Source organism: Eptesicus fuscus, chromosome 12 (genome assembly GCF_027574615.1).
Source record: "Eptesicus fuscus isolate TK198812 chromosome 12, DD_ASM_mEF_20220401, whole genome shotgun sequence".
NCBI lineage: Eukaryota > Metazoa > Chordata > Mammalia > Chiroptera > Vespertilionidae > Eptesicus > Eptesicus fuscus.
The window spans coordinates 39,653,198-39,680,923 of record NC_072484.1 but is presented as its reverse complement, the minus strand read 5'-3'; the positions used below and the strand labels follow the sequence as shown (position 1 = coordinate 39,680,923).

Below are 27,726 nucleotides of genomic sequence, written 5' to 3'. Positions count from 1 at the left end.
TCATTACCTTGAAGTCATTTAAATTTAAATTTAAAACCAGAAATGGCTCACGATGATCAAATTTCCGAACATGAGACCAGATGTTTAGAAAATTATTTCTAATGGAGGACTTTCTCAGCTTTTCTTGAAGACATTTCTTTTGGTCTCCCACGAACCCAAGAGCATCTAAGAGGACCTAAGCAAAGAAGAAGTGTGTAGTGGAAGATTTATATTTATAGCCCTTGATGAACTGAATACATTTACAAGCTGCATTTTGAAATCATAATGATCTAATGTGAAGCAATCAAAATTCCAAAATCATCTAATCAAGAATGACATCAGAGGCAAACCTCTCTAGATGGAGTAGGTATAATTCTCCCTGTAAATCTTCGATTAAAGCAGATGTTCTAATTCTGTGGATTAAGTCAAGAAGTGTGGAGCTGCCCGGCCAGTGTGGCTCAGTGGTTGAGCATTGACCTAAGAACCAGGAGATCATGGTTCAATTCCTGATCAGGGCACATGCCTGAGTTGTGGGCTCAATCCTCAGTGTATGGTGTGCAGGAGGCAGCTGGTCAATGATCCTCTCTCATCACTGATGTTTCTATCTCTCTTTCCCTCTCCCTTCCTCTCTGATATAAATAAATATATGAAGTGTAGAGCTAACTTGTCCAGAGGATAGTTACTTAGAACAGGTAAACCAATATGCAACTTGGTTTTCTTACATAAAGGAAGGAGATCACTCATGCCTCATGCCTCCATCACTTACTCATAACCATCTCCTCAGTCAGTTGCAGAGAATTGAGCTACCAAGCAAAAGTGAGGCCAGTGCCAGGGGGAAAGGGTGCTTTCATAGGACAGCCTTAGGGTGATCCAAATCCTGCAGAAGTATGAATATTCTCTCTTCTATGGGAGATTCCCTATTCTTTGTCTCCCTGTCCCTTTCTATAGCACCCAGAACAAAAAAGAACAGCGACAAGTTCTTACAGATTCCCAATTCCAAAGAGTAGCTATTTTGGTTCATTGATCAAGCAACACATGTGGGTTGAGAAATACAAGTGTGTATGTTTTACATGTCATCATTTGGCACCTCCCTTAGGTGAGCCAGCTATGGCAGGAGGGTGGGCATGGAATGTATTGACACTGCCCCTGTTATTGCAACGTTTGGGCTCCAGCCCCTGATCTAGAAACAGAATCGATGGGCTCCAAAGGTCTGTTGTTAACAGTTTACGCAGTGTTGTCAGAAGCTGCATTCATTCTTTACTGTTTTCTTATTGCTTTTATAATAAATATTTACAGATTTATTGCATACTTATTTTCCAAATGGATAGACATTTTTAGAAATGTCATTTCTGAAAGTGCAGAAGCTATCTGGCACGTATACAGTGTATCATACCATGTGTTTTCTGACAAGAGCATCATCGAAACTGTCTCTGAAGCTTATCTGCGGAAAGTCTAGCAGTACATTGTATCAAGTTTATGGCCCCATTCTTCTCCTCTATGCTTTTTATTTTTACATCTGACATAGGGAAAATAGCAAGATTTTCTTTATTCCCTAGCAAAATAATCTGTAAAAGCTGCAGAAACTTCTCTCCTCTCAGAAGTGCATTCCACAGCTTGTCCCCTTCCTTAAAGAATCTATTTCTAGCGTTATTGTCTAGTCACCACAGTCTTTCCTCTTAAGGAGAGGGTTGGATGGAGGGAGAAAATCATGTAGGAAACTGTTAGATGTCAATGTTTAAATTATAAATTATTATTTTAAAATATTTTTATTGATTTCAGAGAGGAAGGGAAAGGTAGAGAGAGATAGAAACATCAATAATAAGAGAGAATCATTGATCGGCTGCCTCCTGCACACCCCCACACTGGGGATCGAGCCCACATGTGCCCTGACTGGGAATTGAACCATGACCTCCGGGTTCATAAGTTGATGCTCAACCACTGAGCCTGCCAGCTGGGCAAATTATACATTATTTTTAAGATGCTTTGATTTTAGACAAAGGTGCTACAAAAAAATCCTTTCGACCATTTTGGTATCATCCTATATAATAAAGAGCTTATATGCTAATTAGACTGGACAGTGGAAGGACCTTCCAGAACGGCCAGTGGGCAGCCGCTATGAGGGCCGAGCCCCTTGCATGAGTTTTGTGCATTGGGCCTCTAGTAATGTAATATGAAACAGTAGGTTGGCTATTTCTCTGGCAAACTATGAAACTGTTCCAAGACCCGCACAAAAAGAGGTTCTATGGCATTCTTAGAATTATCCTATATTATAAAAGGCTAATATGCAAATTGACTGAACGGCCGAACAGCCAGTCGCTATGATGTGCACTGACCACCAGGGGGCAGACGCTCAATGCAGGAGCTGCCCCCTGGTGGTCAGTGCTCTCCCACAGGGGGAGTGCTGCTCAGGCAGAAGCCGGGCTCACAGCTGGCGAGCACAGCGGTGGTGGAGGGCGCCTCTCCCTGCTCTGCAGCAGCACTAAGGATGTCCAACTGATGGCTCGGTGCAGGCCTAAGCCATCAGTTGGACATTCCCCAAGGGCTCCAAGACTATGAAAGGGCACAGACTGGGCTGAGGGATACCCTCCCCACTGCACAAATTTTGTGCATCAAGCCTTTAGTAGGATGATAAAATTGAATAGGGCAACTCCTTTTATTGTTAGTTGTCTTGGTTTAGAAAGAATTAAGTGTTTTGGCTGTGGGATATTTTGTAATTTTAATAAAAGGTTCAGGGTTTTAAGGAATATCTATAGAAATATCCATGAAAGCTAAGGAATAACATTGTAGTCTCTATGTGAGAATTTAGACTCATATTTATGTGGAGTTGATTTGGATAGCTTATAGCAGCAACCAAAGTGTCTGTGTACATGATTGTTAACTCTTGACTTTGAGGTGATATAGGAGACCTAGTTTCTTTCTTTTTTTTTTTTTTAAATATATTTTATTGATTTTTTACATAGAGGAAGGGAGAGGGATAGAGAGTTAGAAACATCGATGAGAGATAAACATGGATCAGCTGCATCCTGCATCCTCCCCACTGGGGATGTGCCTGCAACCAAGGTACATGCCCTTGACTGGAATCGAACCTGGGACCCTTGAGTCCGCAGGCTGACGCTCTATCCACTGAGCCAAACCAGTTAGGGCAGGAGACCTAGTTTCTGATCCTTCTTCTTGACCTCTTTTGTTCCCCAAAGAATCCCCAATGTCAGAGAAGTGACACCACTAGAGGAAAAAGAAGACAAAAGACTTGTTATGTGTCTATTTATGTTGAAACCACAACTAAGACCAATAGATGGATGTTTCAAGGAGGGAGATTTTGATTAATTGCAAAGAAAACTTCCAAACCAAAGAAGCTTTTAACAATCAAATGGCCTTCTTTGAAAGATAGTGAGCTCCCTATTAATAGATGTGTTCAGGCAGGGACTGCCTGATTATCCAAAAAGCTCTCTTTAGAAGGAATTCCTACATTGTGTTATCTGATGCCTTAGTCCCCAATTTTTTTTTTAATTTCTTTATTGATTATGGTATTACATATGTGTCCTTATTCCCCCATTAGTCCCCAATCTTATCAAACTGAAGCATTTTAAGAATCAGTGAGTGTTCTATCAATTTACATACATAACATTTTATTAAAGTAATATTTCACTAATTTGTAATTTGGGATAATTGGGCTGAGGGTTTTTATTACATAGCACATACTATTTCTTTTTCCTTTACAAGAGTACTAGAGGCCCAGTGCACGAAATTCATGCACTGGGGGGTGTCCCTCAGCCTGGCCTGCATCCTCTCACAATCCAGGACTGCTGGCTCCTAACTGCTCACTTGCCTGCCTGCCTAATTGCCCCCTAACTGCTCCCCTGCCAGCCTGATTGATGCCTAACTGCTCCCCTGCTGGCCTGATCGCCCCCAACTGCCCTCCCCTGTCAGCCCTATCGCCCCCGACTGCCCTACCCTGCTGGCCTGGTCACCCCCAACTGCCCTCCCCTACTGGCCTGGTCACCCCTAACTGCCCTCCCCTGCCAACCATCTTGTGGTGACCATCTTGTGGTGACCATCTTGTGGTGGCCATCTTGTGACGGTCATGTCGCGCGACTCCACCTAGGCTTTTATTATATAGGATAAATAAGATTAGATGAAGATTTTAAAAACACTTAAAATATGCTGCTGTGTTTAAATGCTCCGGAAGCATCAATTTATTTTGAAAAGTGATATATCCATTATAAATAATTTATTAAATATTGATCTCTATTAGATAATTCTTCTTAGTATAGACTTGAAAGTAATAAAACTATTTCTTTGGACATCCTCTAATCTGAAAGATTTTTTCCCCCCTTTTAAAATAAGTCTGGCCTGGTCAGGGCACATGCCAGGGTTTTGGGCTCAATCCCCAGTGGGGGGGTGTGCAGGAGGCAGCTGATCAATGATTTTCTTTCATCATTGATGTTTCTATCTCCATCCCTCTCCCTTCCTCTCTGAAATAAATAAAAATGTATTAAAAAATAAGTGAGTTAATGAGACTTTATATATATTTATCTACTTATGTTAAAGGTTGTTTTTTTTTTAAAAAGTAAAATAAATGCATGTCAGAGGGTTTATTTATTAATTCATCAATTAATGAGAGAACCAGGAAAGTGTTATAACTAGTTCAAAGTTGAATACAAAGACCAGAAACATTTAAAGGCCATTAGGAATGGCAAATGAATTTGTTTAAATAGATGCAAAACTGACTTCTTCTACAGTGGGAGAAGGATGTCTATTAAATCTCCACTGGGCAAATTGTTTCATTTCTCTGGACAGGGATTAGTTGAATTACTACCAGGCTTCTACAAGTTAACTTCTCTTTTTACAGTGGTTAAACAGCCTAATCAATGACAATGAACGGCAGAGAAAACCTGAATAGCTGAACTGGTCAGTAAAACCACTAGATTTCAAATTTCTAATTTCCCTTCTTTGCACACATACTATCTTTATATGCAGCCGCATCACTAGGAAATTATAGCGATGCTGTTTTAGACATAGTATTCCTATCTACTGACATTGAACCAATTCTCTCTATGTTCAAGACTCAAGTAAACTCCCAATCCTAATAATGCAATGAATATTATGTGAAAGAGCCCAGATTTATTTACAAGATGAATAAAATGATTGCATGGAGGACAGGAAGGTTAGTCAATGTAATATTCACTAAGATGCAGGAATTTTGAATAGTTTGTCCAATGTCACAGGGTTGCCAGGGAGAAAGCCAGGGTATGGATGGAACCATGCTCATGCTCTTGACCACCATGCTGTATTGCTTCAGCAGAGTAGAAGTAGACTTTCTTGGACACGGACACCCCTGAGATTCCACAAAAGGAAAAAGAATCTCCCATGCAACTATGCAAACTCAACACTCGCAGAGGGGACAAACAGTAAGTCTCAGTGTAGAGACAGATGAATGAAATGCCTCACCCAAGATTATCAGATTAGTTGGCCATGAAACCAAAGAGCCCGCGGTCTTCTAATTTCCAACTCCCAACCTCTTGTTCGTCGCTAGTTTATTCTTGTAGCTGACATCGAGGAGAAAAATGAGTCTCTTTTACGAGTTTTTTTTTTTTCTTAGAGCTTGTCATGCCGCAGACTTTAATGTTTGGAGCTCATGATAATATGTGGTCTTTGCTAGAACTCCTGTGGTTTGACAATCAGCCTATACTAGAGATTATGGCAGCTTTTGTTTTCTTAAAAAGCTGGCCGCTCTGGGAATTTAGGCTTGAGAGAACAGAAGTGAGGTTGGTTTGGCTCCAACAAAGCAGTCAAGTGTAACTAATACTGTGTTATTAGCATGGGGTGAAATTTTCAACTTTCAGTATCTTGACGAAACATAGACAATAAAAATTGCTCGCTGACTTTTTCTAACCTTTCTAACCTGTATTTTACTCCCCAAGACCACGATCTACTTCGCATTCTCAGACAATAAGCTAGGGAGGTTGACAGGATGGCTCCCCCCTAAACTAAACAGCTTACATTTGGTAAATTTAAGTCTCAAGAAGTCTTACATTTTTCCAGGTACTGAAATGTTCTTCTTAATGACAGAGTGAGATCCTTGTCAAGGCTCCGATGGAGTGAGAATACTGGTTGAAGAGGTTCTGAAGAAAACCTAAGGAGCTGAGCTGGTCAAGTCCCCGAGTGTGCTAAGAAAACATTTCCTGCATCCCCGTGGATATTTAATTAATCTAATTGTTTTGAGATGTTCTATTTAAAACTACAGTAGGAATAAAACAATACCATGCATTAAAGTCACAGTGGTCTTAGTCAAGGCCCATTAACCTTGCAAGGGTAGAACTCTATACACATATCTTTATTGGGGTGTGTCTAGCATTTCTCTCCTTCAGGCATTTTGGAAGGCGTGGAATATGACTTTGCAATGCACTTTCTGGCTGTCAGGAGTTAAGTGATCAGGGACAGTGTGTTTTCACACTAATTTTTGGGAAAAAGGAATGCGGCTTATTGCTACTTCAAATCCATTCTCTGGAGGAAAAAGAAGGCTGTGGGAAGAGTCAGGACCAGCTCGCTGCCTTGTTTGAGATCTGCATGAAGATACCTTCTTCCGTGGGTTCTACAGAGCTCTCGTCTCCCCTCCCATGCCCATTCCCAGGCTGCTTTCCTCCAGGAATTCCCCTAAGTTTCTGACTTATCAGCTGGCTGTTTCCTGATTACAGACGCCCTGGCTTGAGGGGACAGCACGTATTGAAGTTAGGGGAGGTCACACGCTGGCCTGCGAGAAGGTGGAGGGCCAGTGCTTGGTGGGAGGTAGTGTGCGGACTAGAAAACTTACAGCATCAAGGGTCAGGAAACCGGAGGCACAGCTGTAGTTCAGCTCGGACTCCAGACTTAGTTAAACTCAGTAAGTACCATTTTTTACCACTTGGAAAATAAGAGCCTTGGGCTTGTTAGTAATTCTCAAACTTCTTTTAGCCTCCCAACTCATTCTTCACAGGAAAACAAGCATGTAAGTACAATAAGATAGGGTCAAGGTAGAGTTGCTCTGTTTGAATCGGGTAAGCCTGAGCCCCGCCCACCCCCTGAGCTCTCCCCCCAGGGCATGCCCCTCCTTGGCCTCATTTAGCCCTAGAAGGGTTCTGAGGAATACCATTTGAAAGAACTAGATCAGAAGCACAGTGAGGATTCTATGGGATTCTCCCCAATGGGGGTTACAGTTACAAAGTAAAGACCCTTCCTTCCGCATAGAGAGATGTAGTGTGGGCCCGGCTGGGGAGGCTCAGTGGTTGAGTGTCAACCTATGAAGGAGGTCATGATTTGATTCCTGGTGGGGGCACATACCCAGGTTGTGGGCGCTATCCCCAGTTGGGGATGTGCAGGAGGCAGCCGATCAGTGATTCTCTCTCATTATTGGTGTTTCTGTCTCTCTCTCCCTCTCCCTTCCTCTCTGAAATCAATAAAAAAAAAAAATTAAAAAAAAAGAGGTGTAGTGTGTGAGGAGGAGACAAAGGTAAAGGAGAGTAAATATTTAGAGGACAGTTAAGTGTGTCATTGTTCTCACTAAAGAGCACTGTTATCATTGCCTTTACCCAAGACTGTGACCTTAGAACAGGGAGTCTTAATCTCTTTGGTATCTGCCCAGTTTGATGAAAAATGCCCATAACAACCACAACATTTGGAAGGTGATTCCAGGTCTCTCAGATGGCCAAAATCCAACAAAGGGTCAAAGACCACTCACTGATTTAGTTGATAATCTCGGATTCACCCAAAGGCACTAGTGATTGTCCTGAGATCCATGCCAGGGGTATTGCATTTTTAGGCAGGACTTCTGAAGATGACAGAGCTCAAAGGAATGCCTCTAACACTGAGAATTTGGGGACCCACTGGTAGGCCAATAAGTTCTTGTTTATAGTCTTAGAAAAAATAGATAATATTGAACATGCATTACTATTTTTATTGACTTCTTAATGTTATCAGGATCATCACCATTTATTTATTTATTTTTAAAATTCTCACCTGAGGATCTGTTTTTATTGATTTTTACAGAGAGAGGAAGGGGGGGTGGGTAGAGCGAGTGGGGCGTGGGGAGAGAGAGAGAGAGAGAGAGAGAGGAGAGAGAGAGAGAGAGAGAGAGAGAGAGAGAACATCAATTGGTTTCCTCCCGTATGTATCCTGACCGGGAATCGAACCCAAAACCTAGGTATGTGCCCTTACTGGGAATTGGACCCACAACCTTCTGGTGTATGGGCTGACACTCCAACCAACTGAGCCACCTGGCCAGGGCATCATTCCTTTTTAAAATGTGGCATGCTCATTGTATGAGAAGTAGTCTGTGTTCCCTCCTCGTCTGTGGTAGATCATCTCCAAAGATGGCAGCCACAAATTCCTATCTATGAACATGCACGCTCCTCCTCCCATTATGTGGTGGAAGCAAGACCCTCTTCCTTCTGATTTGAGCTGGTCTTGACTTGATTTGACTGACAGATTGTGGCAAAAGTGATACTAGGCCAGCTTTGTGTCTCACTTGGAATCGGTCTGTCAGCCTCTTGGCTCCAGCCTCTTATGCTCTAACTGCTAGATAAATAAGCTCAGGCTCCGCTACTAAATGATGAAAAATCACAGGAGGGAGGTTCTGGAAGAGGAGAGGCCATCTCGGATGACACCGGTCCAGCTGAGGTCGCAATCTCAGTCTCTACATCATGGAACAGGGACCTGCCACCGGGGCTCCACCAACCCACAGAATCGCGAGGAATTGTTTTAAGCCATTAGGTTGGTTATTCAATAAATTCCTGAAACATTATTTCTCAGGCAATTATAGACAAAATTTTTAGATTTCCCATAATGCAACTCAAAATCCTGAAGTTATTTTTAAATTGTTGAGCTATTTCACTACTACTTCTCATTTAATCGTAACATTTATTGCTTCCATGTTAGGTTCTCAGAATCACACAGAAAACACATATATCACCCATTGACCAATGAGGACCATCTGTTGTCCAAGCACTCCCTTTGAGGACTGAGTTTTTTTAAAGAGAGCCTAGGACTGGATTTTCAACTTTATGATGATGTAAATAAATACTTCACTGCCTTTCTTTTACCTCAGATAAACAATGCAAGTTGTTTTTCCCAGGGAAAGATTTCTGGAGTGAAAAACACAAATGACTTCATTGTAAGGGTAGACTAGCTTTACATTTAAGCTTTTCCAGTGATTTATTGGTTATTTTGTTTCCAAAACGATCCTGTTTGGAGTGTGTCGTCACATGACCATAAAATGGTTCAGTAAAAACCAAGACAAAGTAAAGCAATGAAAGCAGTGATTTTGTGGGCATTGCTTGCCTAAGAGGTTGTGCTCAAAACCAGAGACTATCCTTTTTCTTTGACCTGGTTTTGTTCACCAATGACTGGTGCTGATATAGCAATAAAAGCACACACGAGTAGCTTTTCCTAATGAAATGGCATGATTTATGTGACTGCAGTCCTATATGAGCCCTCCTTCTACTCCGCATACCCCGAATTATAGAGGTTTGTCAGAACCCAGAACACAGGGGCATATATGCTGGGGAGGAGCCGTGGAGTTTAGAATAATTGTAGCATGAGTGACTTTTAGTGACTTTACCTGAAAATAACTTTGCTGCTGCTTGTGGTGGTGGTGGTGGTGGTGGTGGTGGTGGTGTGTGTGTGTGTGTGTGTGTGTGTATATATATATATATATATATATATATATATATATATATATATTCCTAACCAAAATGTGTGGTATAATACTTATGTAAGAAAAATAAAACCATGAAATTTTACACATGGGAGGTCTGGGTAAGACAGAAAGAGGAAGTGGGGTTTATAGAAAGGAGAAGAGAGACAGATGTAGGGCAAACAGTTGTATCCTCATCAACCTTTTCTGGGCCAAGGTGCTGGAGTAGAAAGATGCTCTGGAGAGTTGAGGGAAATGTCATATGCAACTAAAAAGAAAAAAAAAACACACCCACCCAGTTCTATTTATAACATTTCATAGAGTTAAAAGCATCTATTTAAGGACAGAATAATTTCCTTTCTAGCTAGGCCTGTGTGTGGCTGAGCTCTGGATTATATAATGGTGGAGTAAGGAGGTACAAATGTAGGAAAGAGAAATCATGAGCTGAGCAGGGGCGATTGAGCTGGAGAGGAGGAGAGGAATAGGATTGAGATATGAGATGAGGAAGAAGTGGAGAAAGAGAACATATAAGAAGGAAGAGAAATGAGCGGACCAGGAAGAGCCAGAGTTGGAGAAAAGGCAAAGTGATGAATTAGATGTGGGCATGATCATCTGGTGAGCACTTCAAGAACCAAAGTACTTGAAAAAAATGTGATTTCTCTTACTTTTGTAATGTGACCTTCCAGTCTCTCAAAATGAAATGTGAGTGTGTGACTGACAAGCAGGAAAAGCAAGGAGACCAAGGTCGGGAGTTTTGTAGCCGTGTGGGTCCCATGCCAGCTCTAAACTATATTCCCTACATCAATTTGGATTAGCCATTCAATAATTCATGTCACTGAACACAAGGGACATGGATAAAAGAATGTGAATGGCTTCCAGACAAGCCAATTTATGACCAAGGAACGGCACTTGAATAATTTTATCTTTGCACATCCAGAGAGCATATTGCTGCTTTAATGTTATTTGTATCATCCATCCATTATATCCTTGGTAGAGTACCCATAATTTTTTTTCTGATCTAGAGCTCTTGAATACGTTGATGAAGAGAAGACATGGAGAGACCAATGGCTTCTTTCTTTATTAAATCTAAGTAATCTACTGATATATATATATATATATATATATATATATATATATATATGGCAGATATTTCACAATCTATTATAAGTGGAGACTTAAAAGAAATCTGTTTGGCCTCAATTTATTTGGCTCAGTGGATAGAGCATCAGCCTGTGGACTGAAGGGTCCCGGGTTCGATTCCAGTCAAGGGCACATGCCCGGGTTGCAGGCTCAATTCCCAGTAGGGGGTGTCTTTCTCATCATTGATGTTTCTCTTTCTCTCTCCCTCTCTCTTCCTCTCTGAAATCAATTATAATATATATATATATATAATTATATATATACACACACACACACATATATAATCTGTTTGGATCACTATAATCTTCAAATTTATCTACTCAAAAGATACATGTTTTCCTTTGTGCCTTTGCATAGATTAAATTTTTTTATTGTAACGGAGTTATACTTCGAAAGTTTATTTTGAGATACTTACTGATTCATACACAGCTGTAAGAAATAATACAGAGAGACTCAAAGTATCCTTTGCTGAGTTTCTCTCAATGGTAACATCTTGCAAAACTATAGGATGAAGTGACAGCCAGGATACGGACATTGATGCAGTCAGATACAGCACATTTCCATCACCAGCAACCCTTCCTGTTGCCCTTTTATAGCCGCCCCTCCTCCCTCCCATAGGGTGGATTCACCACAGTTTGTTTAACCACAGTTTGCACAGTTTGGACATCTGGTTGTTTCCAGGTTTGGGTTATTATTAATAAAGCTGCTATAAACATTTGTGTACAGTTTTTTTTTTTTTTTTGAGCATAAGTTTTCTTTTCTCTGGGATAAATGCCTAAGAGTATAATTGCTGGGTGTATAGTAGTTGCTAGTTTAGTTTTTAAAGAAACTGCCAAACCGTTTTCCAAAATTCCAAACTGTTTTCACTTTACATTCCCACCAGCAATGCATGAATGATCCAGTTTCTCCATATCCTCGCTAGGATTTGGTGTTGCCACTATTTCTTATTTTAGACATTCTGACAGGTGTGTAGTGGTATCTCATTATGGATTCGATTTGTATTTTCCTAATGGCTAATTATGGTAAACCTCTTTTCATATAAATATGGTTGTTTCTGGGGGAAAAAAGCACTTAACTTGTTCTTTAATATTTATTTCATACACTTTGTTCCTATGCCATAGCTTTCATAGAGGAAACAGTAGAAATTTCTAGCACACTGGACAAGGAGAGGAAGTAGAGATGCTATTTCAAGCTGGATGGCATTCCTTGCTAAAGGAAAAACAAATTCTGTTTTATGTAAGCTTCAGTGTAACACAGTATAACAATAATACAGATTATTGTTTTATACCCCCTCCTAGGTCTCGTGTTTTACCTCGCATAATGCTGGGAGTTTCTGTAGGCATCTTAAAGACGGTGTTATCTTTGGCAGAAGCATGGTGGCTTGGCTCAGGAAGCAGGCAGTAACAATGATATCAGTTCCTTTTTATTTTTTTTTCTTCTCCTGGAACACGATGTTACCTAGAATACATGAGAATCTGGCAGGGGTCTCTATTTTCTTCCCCTGTATTCCTTTCACACCATCTGTTTGGGTGTGCTAGAATCCACTGGAATGTCTTTACAAGGTGTCAAAACTCCGGGAACTCCACTGGATTTGGCAGCAGAGAGAGAAAGAATAAAGTGATCACGGGAGGCGTATGGGAGAGAGAACCTGGGGGAGTGTCTGTCACAATTACAGAAGAGACAATTTACAGCGTGAGAGAGTCCAAGGTTAGTGTTCCTTCTCTCAGGAACGATTTCTGATCAGGTCTCAGGAATGGATGCCATGCAGACTCCCTTCTTCTTCAATGAAAGCAGCATCACGTGATACTGCAAACTACTTCTGAGCCATTCATGTGCCCAGCCAGCATGCTCTCGGAGAGAAAGACAAATGCAGGATGAGGATGTGCTGGCCTGAGAAATCCCAGTGAAGCACAAATTCATTTTTGTGATGTGTTAGGAATTCAGTTAGTCTTTAAGTCATTTGAAAGGTAGAAGTTTAATTATTAAAAATATAGAAAAACATGCCCTAGTCAGTTTGGCTCAGTGGATAGAGCCTTGGCCCCCAGGCTAAAGGGTTGCGGGTTCATTTCCAGTCAAGGGCACATACCTAGGTTGCAGGCTTGATCCCCAGCCCTGGTTGGGGCATATGTGGAAGACAGCCAATTGATGTGTCTCTCTCACATCAATGTTTTTCTCTGTCTCTCTCCCTCCTTTCCATTCTGTCTAAGAGTTAATGTCCTTGGGTGAGGATTAACAACAAATATATATACACTAGAGGCCTGATGCACGAAGATTCATGCAAGAATGGGCCTTTCTTCCCCTGGCTGCTGGCACTGCCTTCACTCTGGTAGGAGCCGCCTTTCCGCCTTCCCATGCTGCCCAGAGGCCCGGAGCAGCTGGGGTGGTGTGGAATGCCTGCGTCATCGCCATGGTGACGACGCAAGCATCTCGCCCCCAGGCACTCGGTGCCTGTGTATGCAAATTAACCCACTATGTTTGTTGGGTTATTTTGCATACTCACTACTGATTGGCTGGTGGGTGTCACGATGGTACGGTCAATTTGCATCTTTCTCTTTTATTAGTGTGTACACACACACACACACACACACACACACACACACAGAAAACAAAATAAAAACAACCCTTCCACCCCCAGAAATTGTTTATAAATTGTACCATCTGAAAATCCAACTTGGAAAGAAGTCTAGTTTACAAGCTCATGGAATAACATGGTTCTTGGATTCATTAACTCTTATTTATAAACTTAAGGTTGTTTTGGAACAGGAAGCATAACATTTACTGAAAAGAACATTGAAATGTATTTGTCTTTTTAATTAAAAAAATACTAAGAAATGAAGTCTGCAAAACACAAAATCTTAATATTGCAGTAGGATTTTCCCTCATTAAAAATATATATCAAGCCATTGTCTGATTGAAACTAAACACAGTTAAACATATATAGATATAAATTATACAATTTACATTTATTATACTTAATCCAGGTACACATGCAAACACATTTGTATATATAAATTATGTATGAAATACTCATAGCTAAAATTTATGTGGCTATATTTGAAACTGTGACATCAGAGATAGGCTTAAAACACATTTAATTACATTACCAGCATGTATAATCAGAGTTAGAACTACTGATAGATTTTGCTGACAAGAATTATGGAAAGTAGCAGCTAATTCAGGATTGTTCTATTACAGATATTACAGGGGAAGCAAGTCTGGAAAGTGGATTTAGACTCCCATATTATTCACTTTTTGTGGGAATTTTATTATTACAAAAATGTATTCCTTAAGCAATCTAGGCAAGGTAATTCTAGAACAAACCAGAAGTCGTAATTTTTGATAACTTCCTGTGACTTTCTTCTTATATCCATTTAGCTGAAAACCATGGTAGGCCACATAAAAATGTAAGAAAAAAACCTATGTGAAATACACAATATATAAATATTCAATATACCCACTTTCTTGTCTTTCAAGGGAAAGTTATCACTGATAAAAGGTGTTTAGTGTGGAGTAATGAAAAGAGTCCTTTCCCCTTCAAATGCCACAGGACTCTGTGGCCAGTGTTTTCAGACCTTAGAAATATTCATTCAGGTTTTCTCTGAGCCATGCATTGAAATTATGGGAGGGTACTTCTTTAAAATATAGGAGCATTAAGTGTCCTTTTAAAAATTTATTTTATGTATAGCTTGGAACTATGTTCTGGTAAACAATTGGTGTTTTTAGCAACCACGGCAAAAAGTGATCTTCGGGTAGAAGTCGTTTAGGAGTCCTCTGAATCAAACAACTTTGCTGAAAGAAATGTACTTTTTGGGTTGCATGATCATGCTAAAAAATATCAGCAGGCAAGAGTATTTGAAATGATATTTAGTAAATTAATATCATTACCACCAATGAATAGAAACGTATTGGCAGCTTTGAAAAGTGTTCTGAACAATGTTGGTATTCTGCATGGCAGATACTTAAAATGCTGATACAATTTCATTTATATTTTTGAAATTCTTGCCTTGTAGGCTATTAACACATCTCTTCTAGAATTAGGGTTGTAAGCCAGAATATGGAGCAATCTTGTGGCTGATTACCACGCCTGTCCTCCGAGTCTTGTGGTTCTGGGAAGGTACTGTGTCAGAAAACTTTGGGGATCATTGACAGCCCAAATGAGATGTCATTTTATGTATGTATGTATGTATGTATGTATGTATGTATGTATGTATGTATTTATTTTAGGTTAATCAGGTATTTCCTCTGGCTCAGGGAAATTTCCCTGGTTGTTGGTGAAACTTTTCTGATCTAGGCAGATTCGCTATCCAGCCAGACTTTACAAAAGAGGAAGTTGATTTGGTGCTCACATGCCCTCAGCCTGCATTTGTAGAGTTTACGTTTGCTGAGGGAGACTCAGTTTGGAATATAATCTGAAATTGGGTTACTCTCAAGGTTAAGCTCCCAAGAACACTTGAAAAGCAGTACCAGCAAACGAGGAAAACATCTGAGTTCGAAATCAATGGTGGCAGGAAAACATGACTTTGAAAGTCGAGGGGAAAACCAATAGCTTGATGAGTAAAGGAAGTCTCTGCAAATGTAAGAGACTGCATTGCATCCTCCTTTTCCCTCTTCAGATATTGTTTCTCCCTGCCCTCTCTTTTTCTGGAACTCCAGGTATGCTGAACCTTTGATAGGAGTGCAGGTGTATTTGTAATGAATTCTCTGAGCTTTAGTTTGTCCCAAAAAAGTCTTATTTCACCTTCATTTTTAAACTATATTTTGGGGTATATGTGATTTTCCCCTTTAAGCACTTTATTTTTTTAAACTTTTTTTCTTTATTGATTAAGGTATTACATATGTGTCCTTATCCCCCTATTGTCCTCCCACCCCCACTCATGCCCTCACCCCCGTGGTGTCTGTGTCCATTGGTTAGGCTTATATCCATACATACAAGTCATTTGGTTGATCTCTCCCTTTTACCCCCACCCTCCTCTACCTTCCCTCTGAGGTTTGACAGTCTGATCGATGCTTCTTTGTCTCTAGATCTGTTTTTGTTCATCAGTTTATGTTGTTCATTAGTTTCCACAAATGAATGAGATCATGTGATATTTATCTTTCTCTGACTGGCTTATTTTGCCTAGCATAATTCTCTCTAGTTCCATCCATGCTGTTGCAAATGGTAAGAATTCCTTCTTTTTTACCGCAGCATAGTATTCCATTGTGTAGATGTACCACAGTTTTTTAATCCACTCATCTGCTGATGGGCACTTAGGCTGTTTCCAAATCTTAGCTATTGTAAATGGTGCTGCTATGAACATAGGGGTACATATATCCTGTCTGATTGGTGTTTCTAGTTTCTTGGGATATATTCCTAGAAGTGGGATTACTGGATCAAATGAGAGTTCCATTTTTAATTTTTTGAGGAAACTCCATACTGTTCTCCACAGTGGCCGCACCAGTCTGCATTCCCACCAGCAGTGCACGAGGGTTCCTTTTTCTCCGCATCTTTGCCAGCACTTGTCGATTGTTGATTTGTTGATGATAGCCATTCTGACAGGTATGAGATGGTACCGCATTGTCGTTTTGATTTGCATCTCTCGGATGATTAGTGACTTTGAGCATGTTTTCATATATCTCTTGGCCTTCTGTATGTCCTCTTTCAAAAAGTATCTATTTAGGTCCATTGTCCATTTTTTGATTGGGTTATCTTCAGTTTGTTAAGTTGTATGAGTTCCCTGTAAATGTTTCCCTTTAAGTACTTTAACTATGTTGCTCCCTTGCTTTCTGGTTTGCATAGATTTTCATTGAAAAATTCTTATTTGTGGTCCTATTTATGTAATGTGTCCTTTTCATTTGTCTGCTTTTAAGATTTCCTTTTTAGTTAGTCCTGATTTTCTGTAGTTTTTTTTTTTTTTTTAAATGAGCCTTTGGGTTGTTTTCTTTATGTTTATTCTAATTGGGGTTCATTGAGCTTTCTTGGAGCTGCAAGCTTATAGTTTCAATCAAAGTTGAAAAAATTTTGGCCATTATTTTTAAAAAATATTTTTTATCCCTTTCCTCTCTTTTCCTGGAACTACAGGTATGTTGGAACTCCAGGTATGAGACAGTACTCTGCTCATTTTACCCAGGCTTTTTTCTTTCTGTGCTTCATTTTGAATAGTTTCTCTGGCTATGTTTTTAATTCACTGATCATTTCTTCAATGCTTTTCCATCTCTGATGTAGTTTTCATCTCTAATTTCATCAAATTATTTTTATATCTTCCAGTTTCCTCTTTATTTTGTGCATGCATTTTTATATCTTCTTAAACATTTGGAGCACATTTATGGCACCTGTTTTAATATACTTATCTCTCAATCATCTCTGTCATTTCTTGCTCTGTTTTTATTGGTTGATTTTTCTTCTGGCTATGGATCATATTTCCCTACTTCTTTCATCCCTGGTAATTTTTGATTGGATGGTGGGCATCATGGATTTTACATGGTTGCCTTTTAAGGTTTGTTGTATTTCTTTAAACAAGCTGGACTTTATTCTTGCATGCAGTTAAATGTTTGGAATCTCTTTGATCCTTTCAAAGATTATGTCTCAGATTTATTAGTTCAGTTCCAAATCTGCCTTTAGTCTTGGGTTAATTTAGCTCCATTGTTATGGTACAACCTTTCTGAAGACTCCACTTTATGTCTTATGGATTACTGAGTCTTTCTACTCTGGTTTATGGAAACACAAATGATATCTAGCCCTGCATGAGCTTTAGGAATTATTCAACCTACTGCTCTCCAGGGTTTCTTTCACCGATTTTCAGTAGTTTCCTTTCATGCTTGCATAACCCTGGGGACTCCTTTACAGATTTCTGGAGCTCTCTCTCCTTATCCCTCTCTCTCTCTCTCATCTTGGTCTCCTTGAACTCTAATCTTTGCCACCCCCATTCTAGTGAGAATGCTGGGCTTCCTTTGGGTTCCCCCTTTCTGTCCCATAGCTTGGAAACTCTCCAGGCCATAAGCTGGGTCAAATGTAAGTGTCACTTAGTTTATTTTCCTTCATGCATTGCCTATGATTCAATGTCTGAAAACAATTGTTTTATACAGAATTTTTCCTGGTTTGCTAATTTTTCTAAGGTAGGAGGATAAATTCAGTGTCTGTTACTCCATGTGGTTGGAAGCATGTTTCCTAAATTTTTTTTATGGAAAATTTAAAAAATATATGTAAGAAGACAGAATAATATAATCGGTCACTATGTACCCATCATCCAGCCTCAACAATGATCAACTCATGCCCAAACTTCTATAATCTGTATATACTCCTGCTTCTCATGGGTGATATTATGGAATTGCTTTGAAGCAAATCCTGTATATTTTATAATTTCATTTATAAATATTTCAGTATGCATTTCTAAAAGATAATTGCTGTTTTATTTTATTTTTGGATATTTTTAAAATTTATTTCAGAGAGGAAGGGAGAGGGAGAGAGAGATCAAAACATCAAAGATGAAAGAGAATCATTGATCAGCTGCCTCCTGTGCGCCCCACATTGGGGATAGATCCTGCAGCCTGGGCATGTGCCCTGACCGGGAATTGAACCGTGACCTCCTGGTTCATAGGTTGATGCTCAACCACTGAGCCACACTGGCCGGGTGATAATTGCTGTTTTAAAAAGGATAACACACCTACATTATGTTGCTTTTAAAAAAAACTAACAATTTATTAATACCATCATTTACTTAGGCAACACAAAATTCCATGTTTACCATGAGGGGGAGCATGCTTGAGGAAAATATTTCCATGGAATGATTGATATCCGAGGGTATGGCCGTATCTGAAATTGAGTTCAACCCTCTACTTTTAAACCCCTTTCTGCTGAAAATCACATCAATGTCTATACAGATAAAGGGAACTTCTTAACGTCCCTTCCAGCTCTGACATGATCTCAAGAGAAAGTTATAGGCAGTCTTAGGAACAAAATATAATGCTCACTCCATGTCATGATTCTGAACAAGTGAAGAGAGTGTAACATCATCTCTGAGAGATCATGCTATAATTTGATGATTTGCCTGTAACTGTGATATTTAATGTCTTTTGAATGTTCAAATTGCTTAAAAGAAGTCATGAGACCTTTGTGTTGATCAAAAACAATCATGGGTAGAAAGTTTTGAGTAACACTGATTGACATCAAGCAAGATCCCCCCTTTCTAATATAATTACCAAGACTGGTCTTATAAGTGTGATTTCAGGGGAACAGAAATTATTCTATCTCCTCCCCATCCACTTTCTACCCCCAAACTTCCTCACTTGTTCTTGGATGCTTAAAATTTTCTGCATTTGGGAAAAAGACCACAAATAAAAAGAAGTCATTTTAAAAACAGCTTTATTGCCATTTAATTCACATATCATACAATTCACCCACTTAAGGTATAATTCGGTGGTTTTTAGTATATTCACAGATATGTGCAATTATCACCACAATAAGTTTTAGAACATTTTAATTTTCCAAAAAGAAACCCCATACCCATTAGCAGTCACCCCCTATTTCCCTCCAACCCTCCCAGCCCTTGGCAATCACTAATCTACTTTCTGTCTCTATAGATTTGCTTATTTGAGACATTTCATATAAACGGAATAATGTGATCTTTTATGACTGGAAAGAGAAGTGATTTGAAGTGATTTAAATACACATTAAGGAGGAAAAGATGATTTTCTATCTCTTTAAATAGGTTTTTGATTGGAAAAGGAACAGACCCTTTTAGTCCTAGGTAGCTGATGAGAAGAGGCAGAGCAGAGTGAGAGAGGAGAGGTGGTGCTCACTTCCCAGTTTGGGCGGGGGCAGGCCCTGGCTGTCAACACTAAGCATCAAAACTTCCAGTGATAATTCAGATGTTGGCACAAAGGGAAAAGGAATTGCCTGGCGGGCGCGGCCCAGTGGTTGAGCGTTGACCTATGAACCATGATGCCCAGTCAGGGCACATGCCCAGGTTGCAGCCTTGGTCCCCAGTGTGGGGTGTGCAAGAGGCAGCCAACTGGTGATTCTCTCTCATCACTGATGTTTCTCTCTCTCCCTCTCCTTTCCTCTCTGAAATCAATACAAATATATTTTAAAAAAAAATAAAAAGAGAGAAGGAATTTCTCTAGCGGTAAGTATAGATGCAGGAGTGTATCTATCTATCATCTATCTATCTATCTATCTATCTATATCTATCTATCTATCTATCTATCTCTATTTCTATATTATATAAGTATATATTCAGCGTGTATAGATAGAGGTAAGCCTTGGTTCCTGTCTGTCATATTCATGAATACTGTAACTGAGCCTTATAATTAGACCTCACTTAACTGACAGCTCGCCTTGGTTTCTCGCGGAGCCGCTTACAGGACCGCAGTGCCTCTCTCCTCCGCTGTGGCCTGCAAGGCAAAGTGCTAGAACAGTGTTGCGCAGATGATTTGCCTATCAGGCCAGGTAACGGGGCACCAGGCTGTCATTTCATCATGAGGAAATAGGTCTTTTGGTATAATTTTCCTCCAGTAATTAGTCTCTCTGTGATTTTTATACTTTGTGTCATGTTGTGAATGCAACATGTTCGGCAGCATTTCTGTGATGGGTAAGCAAATATCATCTTTCATTAAAAACATCAGAAAAATTTCATCCAAAACTTCTGAACAGCCAGGGGGAGGAAAAATCCTAATGACAACAAAAAGGCCACTTATGCCAAAATCCACGTGAGAGTAGCTTACAGTGCAGTGTGAGAAGTAGCCTCATTACTCATTCCTCCAGCCCATTGGCTAGATGTCTGCTCTTATGTGAGGGATGGCATCTTATGAGACAATTGCTTTCTACTCACTGAATGGTGTTATTAACTAAGAAAGGAATGTGTGGCCCAAATGATGTGTATCAAGTTAAAACACTTCCCTAAGCCAGGAGTTTTTTAAGGCAGGTTTTTGCTCTATGCACCCATATTTCCCTTCTGCATTTTTCTATGTAGGTGCATGCCACTTCCTAAACTATCTCAAGGCCTTTGTAGAATGAAATGGAAAAAATAAAATAAAATCTTCATATTCTCAATCTAGGAGAGAGATGATGTTTGAAAGAAAACCTGATTCTGAAAATTCGAGGGCAAGAAAACCATAAATTCTTTTGCTGTAAATGAAGTTATAGTTGGATTAAGACTGGGCCACGATGGGGTTATGAATGACGCGAATTCTCCAACACTGCGGATGGGAGTGTAAAATGGTATCACTGCTTTCGAACACTTTTTGGCAGTATCTTAAATTGTTGAACACATGCCTCCCCTATGACCCAGAATACCATATATATATATATATATATATATATATATATATATACACACATTCACAAGAGAAACAAGTGCATACCAACAAAAGACACAAATAAGAATGTTTTTAGTGGCTTTCTCACAATGTTAAAACACTGGAAGCAAACCCAATGCCCATCAACAGGAGAATGGATGAATAAATTGTGGTATTCATGCAATAGAATACTACACAGCAGTAAGAACAAACTACTGATATGCACAACAATACCGATAAATCTGGCATTATTCTGAGGGGGGTAAAGTTAGAAACAAATGAGTTCATACTGGGTGGTTCAAGTTAAGGGATCATGAATCGGCAAACGTAATCAATGGTGATAGAAGTCTGCATGGTGCCCACTTCAGTGACTGAAAAACAGTACAGAGGAACCTTGGGGTGGGAGGGCTGCAATTCTATGTCTTGATTTGTATGATGGTTACACGGTGTATTCATATGTAAACATTTGTTAGCAAACATTTGATATTTACTAATATCCTTAATATTAGTAAAGTTGACTATGAATATGCATATCTTAGCCTCAAAATAAAAGTACATATTATAAAAGTTTGGGCAATAAGAGATCTGAGAGCTGGTTCACTGTTGAAATTGTCATATTGGATTTGGTTCTTTTGCCCATTCAGTACACTCTAGTGCAGTGATGGGCAACCTTTTGAGCTTGGTGTGTCAAACTTCACCAAAAAAACTGAGCATAACTCGGGTAGTGTGTCACTTTGAGGAAAAAACTAACTCCAAGACTCTAGTCGCAAATGTTTCATCCTCAGGAGCAGCAAATGTTTCATCCTTGGCATGCAGCCGCGTGTCATCAGAAATGGCTACGCGTGTCATAGGTTCGCCATCACTGCTCTAGTGGGTCACTGCTGACTCTCCTTTTAGGATTGCACAGAGGTCATCTCACAGAGAAGGAAAGGAAATATGCAATGTCTAATCCAACCCACCTCCCAAGGACTGTATTTGGAATTGTGTTGGATGTTCACTACATTTGAAGATACAGCAACTATACAGAAAAGCAGACTAGCTATTATTTTGCTCTGGAGTTTGTCTTAAATGAAAAATTTACTTTGACACTATTGACCACCTCTCTTGACTTGCACAGCAGTTCAAGACACATACAGAAGATGAATTCCATACATATGTTAGACTTCTAGGCAGGGACTTTAGGATGAAGTTCTACACTTGGGTGAGATATCAGAGAGACATGTGAGTGCCATTTGTGTCAACATGAGAGAAGAGTGTAGTGAGTAAGGAGGTGAAGACTCAGAGCAGCACCTTGGCGATGAGACATTAGTGTAACGGAATGGGGGAACAGGAAGGAAGTCTGGGGGAGAAACCTGCCTTCCTTTGTAGGTAACTTGATGCCTGGTAGACATTTCTTAAAGGTTTCATTCCAGGTTGTTGCCCCTCTCTCTGTATGTTCTCTCTTCAGAAAGTTCATTTGTTTTAATGATGCCAATTTTCTGCTAATATCTTTCACATCCACATCTCCCACCCTGCCTTCAACTGCAGACTCTAACCCTACACCTTATTCTCTCACTCCCTCTTCAAATTGGCATGTGTGGAAGGTGCTGGGCTATGTAGGGTCAGGAAGTAAGATGTCTGCAGGTGAAAGGGAACATCCAATAAAAAAACTAAAAACTGGAGATGCAGGAAAAGAAGATCCTAGAATAACTTGGAGAAGCATAGCTTTGGGAAAGAGAAAGAGAGGAGAAATTATAAATATGAAGACATTTGGAAATAGAAAACTGCTTGCCTGTTTCCACTTTCTTTCACTGAGCTCTGCCTAAAACAATACTAGCACTTATTTAGTATTTGCTATTTCACTAGCACTGTGCTATGTACTTACATATGTCATCTTATTTAGGCCTCACAACAACCCTAAGAGGAGGGTGCTATTAGTAACCTACCTTTCTAGATTGGAAACTGAAGCCTAGAATGGTTAAGGAACTTATCTAGGGAACACAGCTAGGGTGTTCTGGATCCAGGGTATTAATCCAATTTGCTTGCCTTCAGAGCCCATGACCACTAAGCTGTGGTGCCTCTGTCTGCACACAGAGAACAAGAACAGAGAAACCACATGGAATAGCCTTGAGGGGCCTGGGGAATTCAGAAGCAAGGGGGATTAATAAGTGTAGGTACAATCAGGCCATTAAGAGTAAACACACACACACACACACACGCACACACACACACACACACACACACACACATACCTGTTAGCAGGCTTCCCTGGTACTTCCTGGGCTCTCATTAGCCCTATTGCCTGCATGGACGTTACCTACTTCCATGATCACAGGATGCTTTGTTTCCTGCTCAGTTTGCAGCTGGGAAGACCACTCCAGAAAGAGGACTGTGCACAGTCAAGTAGGTAGAGATGGGAAAGTGCCCTTGTATAATCTATTTTGACAGCAGTATGAAGACGCAGGGGCAAAGGTGGGAGCAGTAAGTTGAGGCTGGAACTTGGATGACCTTGAATTCAAGAACAAGGAGTTGAGATATAATTTAATTGGCATACAGAGCCACTGAACAGGCTTTTGATGAGAGCTGAGCTTTAGGGAGATGACCTGACAGCTGGTGTGGGATGTACTGAAGTAAGCAGAGGGTGCAGGTTGGAGGCCAGTTGAGAGCCTAGTGCCACAGTCCAGGTGAGGCATCAGGCCTGGTAGGATCAATGTAAAGAGAGCAGAAAAGAGAGGAGGGAGTGACAAGAGAAAGAACTTTCCCAAAGGTCCTGCTGGGGAATGTATTTATCCAGCTTCTTAGAGAGCCAATAGAAAAGAATATTTTGTACACCTAGCAATTAATCAAATCTTAGATTCCCAGCTGAGCTTTCAAAAGCCATTTGTAAACTGGTGGAAAATCTCTCTATCCATCTTTTCTTCATACTATTTCCCAACTTTCATCCTCCACTATGGGTGGGCTAGTCTTGCTGTTCCACAGACATGCTGTGATTGATGTTGTATTTTTAGATTCTATCCCTACCTCTTAATGGCCTCTGCTTGCTCCATATATTGAAAATAAAATTTAAATTAAATTTTAAACTCCATTTCTTCCACAAATGTTGCACTGATTGTACCTACACTTATTTATCCCCCTTGCTTCTGAATTCCCCAGGCCCCTCAAGGCTATTTATTCCACGTGGTTTCTCTGTTCTTGTGCCTTTTTGAGCTCCTTGGAGAATGGTTGGTGGCCACATTGTCTTGTGCTCCTCTGTGTCCTCCACCAGGCCCAGCCTATCCTGGAGCACATGATAAAACTTCATACCCATTGGCTGATTGAGATTTGCATGTAGAGAAACTTGCTTCCCTATGGAGATTTTTCATGCCATAGTTTTGTCTTAAAGCTCAGTTTTCACTTAAATACCTCATTGTTGAAAAAAATGTGTTGTGAAAGGTGAAGAGAGGTGATGGGAAATGGAGTGGTGTGGAGGACAGCAGAATTGAAAGAAGATTCGCTGAGCATGTGTGTGTGTCCCTTCTGCATCTGCTTTTCATTGCTCCTGTGAACTCTGGAACACATAGGTCCTAGACAACTAAATGTCCTCTATTGGCTTTGGGGGAAGAGTGGGCCAAGGTCAGTCCTGGGAGAGCAATAGCAGTGAATGCCCAGGGCTGAAGTAGATAAATAGAATTTGCATGAATGCCCATGACCAAGACACTGAAGGGAATTAAGGAAAGTTACCATCTATAAAGGGAATGAAATGATCATTCTAGAACTCCATGACTGGCATGAGTCCCTGCTGCCTTAACATCTCCACCCAGGTATGTGTCCCATAACGCACACAATAGGTGCTAACTTAGTGTTTCTTATTGATAACACAGGTTGCTACTTATTTAGCAAGCACTTAGATAGTGCCTACTACACATGTTTAAACATGTCAACTCCTTTAATCCTCCCAACAACCCAAGATGGATACTATTGCTATTATCATCCCTATTCTAACTGGGACACCAAGGATTTTAATCAGTTGCCCAAGGTCACATGGTCAGAGGGTAGAAGAGCAGGATTTCAACCCAAGCATGCTGGCTCCATGATCTCTGCTCTTAACCACCACTCTCTGCTGTATTAACCATTACTTGTGTTGACTATGTTTTATCTACCTGGGAAAAGAATAATGTTGAGCTCACTAGGTCCCTGAGCATGGGGGGAAGTCAGGGATGCAGGTGGGGGAGAGATGGCAGCAAGAGGAGCATTGAAGACCAGGACATCGGCCCCCTTTTCACGATTTACTCAGGACCTGGCTGGGTGTTAGAATTTTCCTTTCCAATTTTGAACTGAGGAATCCTCAAACTAACCCCAAATATTAAATGCAGCAATTAGATGTTACTGTTCATGGTAGTTCATCATCCACACTCGCTGACAGGAAGGAACAGATGCTGTGTGAAGATCACGCTGTCATGGAGGTTGTGGGACAATTTGGGTTTGATGAATGTCACTCCCTCAAGGCTGCTCCGGGCAGACAACCCAGAGCATGGCAGGCACGGGGAGGTCTCTTACCGGTTGCCTCTTCAATCTAGATGCCTTGAACTTTCCAAGAGTTTCACAGCCTATGAGGGAAGCCTTTCAGTGGTGATGCCATGTTTGGGATGATTTTTGGAGACTTTTTGGTCAATATGAATGCCACAGGTTTGGAAGCACAACGATGTGATCTGTCTAGTAATGTGATGACACTCATCACAGGCTAGCATGTTATGTTTCTCTTGGAGGTGAAGAGCCATTTGTTTGATGAATATACTTTGCAATTGTCTCTATTCTCTCTAAAGTGGCTCCGGAGGTGTGATTTTGTGAGACAAATGGTAAATACCCAATATTGCCTTCCTGGTAGAGCAGAGAGCCTGAAGCCCTTCATGGAGCTATTCTGAAACTGGGAATTTAGTGTTGGTGTATTCATTGAAAAAGAAAGTAGCTTCCTTTTCTATGTAATTTGAAGGATGTGTAAGACTCTCTTTGTCCTCACTTTCTACCCAACTAGCACATTAAGCGCCCAGTCAGTCACCGGTGACTGACACTATACTTTCCATCCAGAAGACAAAACAGGCTGGGCGCTTAACGTGCTACTAGGTGGACAAAGTATCTCCTGCTGATGAAACTCTGACCCTTTGAGTTAAGACATCACAACTTTAGGGACCCTTCCTTTAAAATGAGGCTCAGTTGGGAGCCCGTTGTGTGTGTGCATGTGTGTGTGTGTGTGTGTGCGTGTGTGTGTGTGTTATAATACATAAGCTATTGCTATCTTACTATCACTATTACTTAATAGTCCTAAAGAGAAGTAATGAAAATATAGTTCCATGAAATCATATTGAAAACCTGAGTTATATACAAAGTTATATACAAAGCTGACCTGTGAGCTATTAAGGGTATTCCAGCACCCAGGGTACCTGAAGGCCTGTGGGAGTTGAGAACAACCGCTGGGAGAGAAAGGAGGGCATGTCTGTGTGAGAGAGAACTTCCTTGAGAAGGAAGACTTTTCGCAGTGGCATTTCCCACTGCGACTTGGACTAGAGTAATCAATCCCCCCTCCTCTGTGGTGTTGCTTTTCACGTTCAGTTACCTGTGGTCAGCTGCAGTGCAAACATATTAAATGGAAAACTTCAGAAATAAGCAACTCCTAAGTTTGAAATTGCAGGGCTGTCCTGAGTACCGTGATGAAATCTCGCGCGGTCTGGAACGTGAATCACCCCTTTGTCCAGCGTCTGCGCGTGCGCGCTTGCGCGGTAGATGCTCCCGCCCAGTAGTCACGTGGTAGCCATCTTGGTTATCAGATCGACTGCGGTGATATTGCAGCGCGTGTGTTCAAGTCACCCTTATTTTACTTAATCGTGACCCTAAAGCACAAGAGCAGCGATGCTGGCAGTTCGGATGTGCCACGGAGAAGCCATGAAAATGCTTGTCACATACGTCAGAAGGACGATAGAAGCCCGATATTACGCCACAGCGCCTACGCCATTCATCTCACTTCATCTCATCATGTGGACATGTTATCATCTCACACCATCAGAAGAAGGGTGAGTACTGTACAATGTGATATTTTGAGAGAGACCACATCCATGTAACTTTGACTACAGTCGATTGTTATAATTGTTCTATTTTATTATTATTTATTGTTGTTAATATCTTACTGTGCCCAACTTGTAAATTAAACTTTATCACAGGTATGTGTGTATAGGAAAAAAAACAGTATATAGAGGGTTCGGTACTCTCTGTGGTTTCAGCCGTCCACTGGGGACTTGGAGTGTATCCCCTGTGGATAAGGCGGGGACTGTCACCTCAAAGTCTAAACTTCCCTCACAAGATTCGCTGTTTGTGAATACTACAGAAAACCTCAGTGTGGGTGTGTGCAGGGGGCACGGATGGTAACTGGACAGGCTTGATAACTTACTTTCCTTATTGAGGATGTGATTAGCTCCCCTGGTTGTTGGCCTGGTAAAAATGGTTTAAATGAACATAAACAAACCTATGTTTTAGTTAAGACTGAAAAGAGCCCACACGACATTTCTCCTGAGAATCTCAGTGCCAACTATGAGCTTAATAATTTGCCAATCACCCGAATATGTCTCTTTCAGGATTAGCTTGCTTCCCATCTCCCCCCCCCCCCCCCCAGGTGGGTCCCACCTAAGAAGCCAGGCTGACCTACCCTCCTCCCCCCCCCA

At 40.6% G+C, this 27,726-nt stretch overlaps 1 long non-coding RNA gene across 1 annotated transcript; it reads right to left on the bottom strand.

Annotated features, from left to right (window-relative positions):
* On the bottom strand, positions 1–26,778 carry LOC129150954 (uncharacterized). The gene is made up of 3 exons (XR_008557745.1): positions 26,628–26,778; positions 12,099–12,244; positions 1–175 (listed from the first exon to the last, which is right to left on the bottom strand). It is a non-coding gene; the product is annotated as an uncharacterized LOC129150954 (long non-coding RNA).
* Between the last annotated feature and the right edge of the window lie 948 nt (positions 26,779–27,726).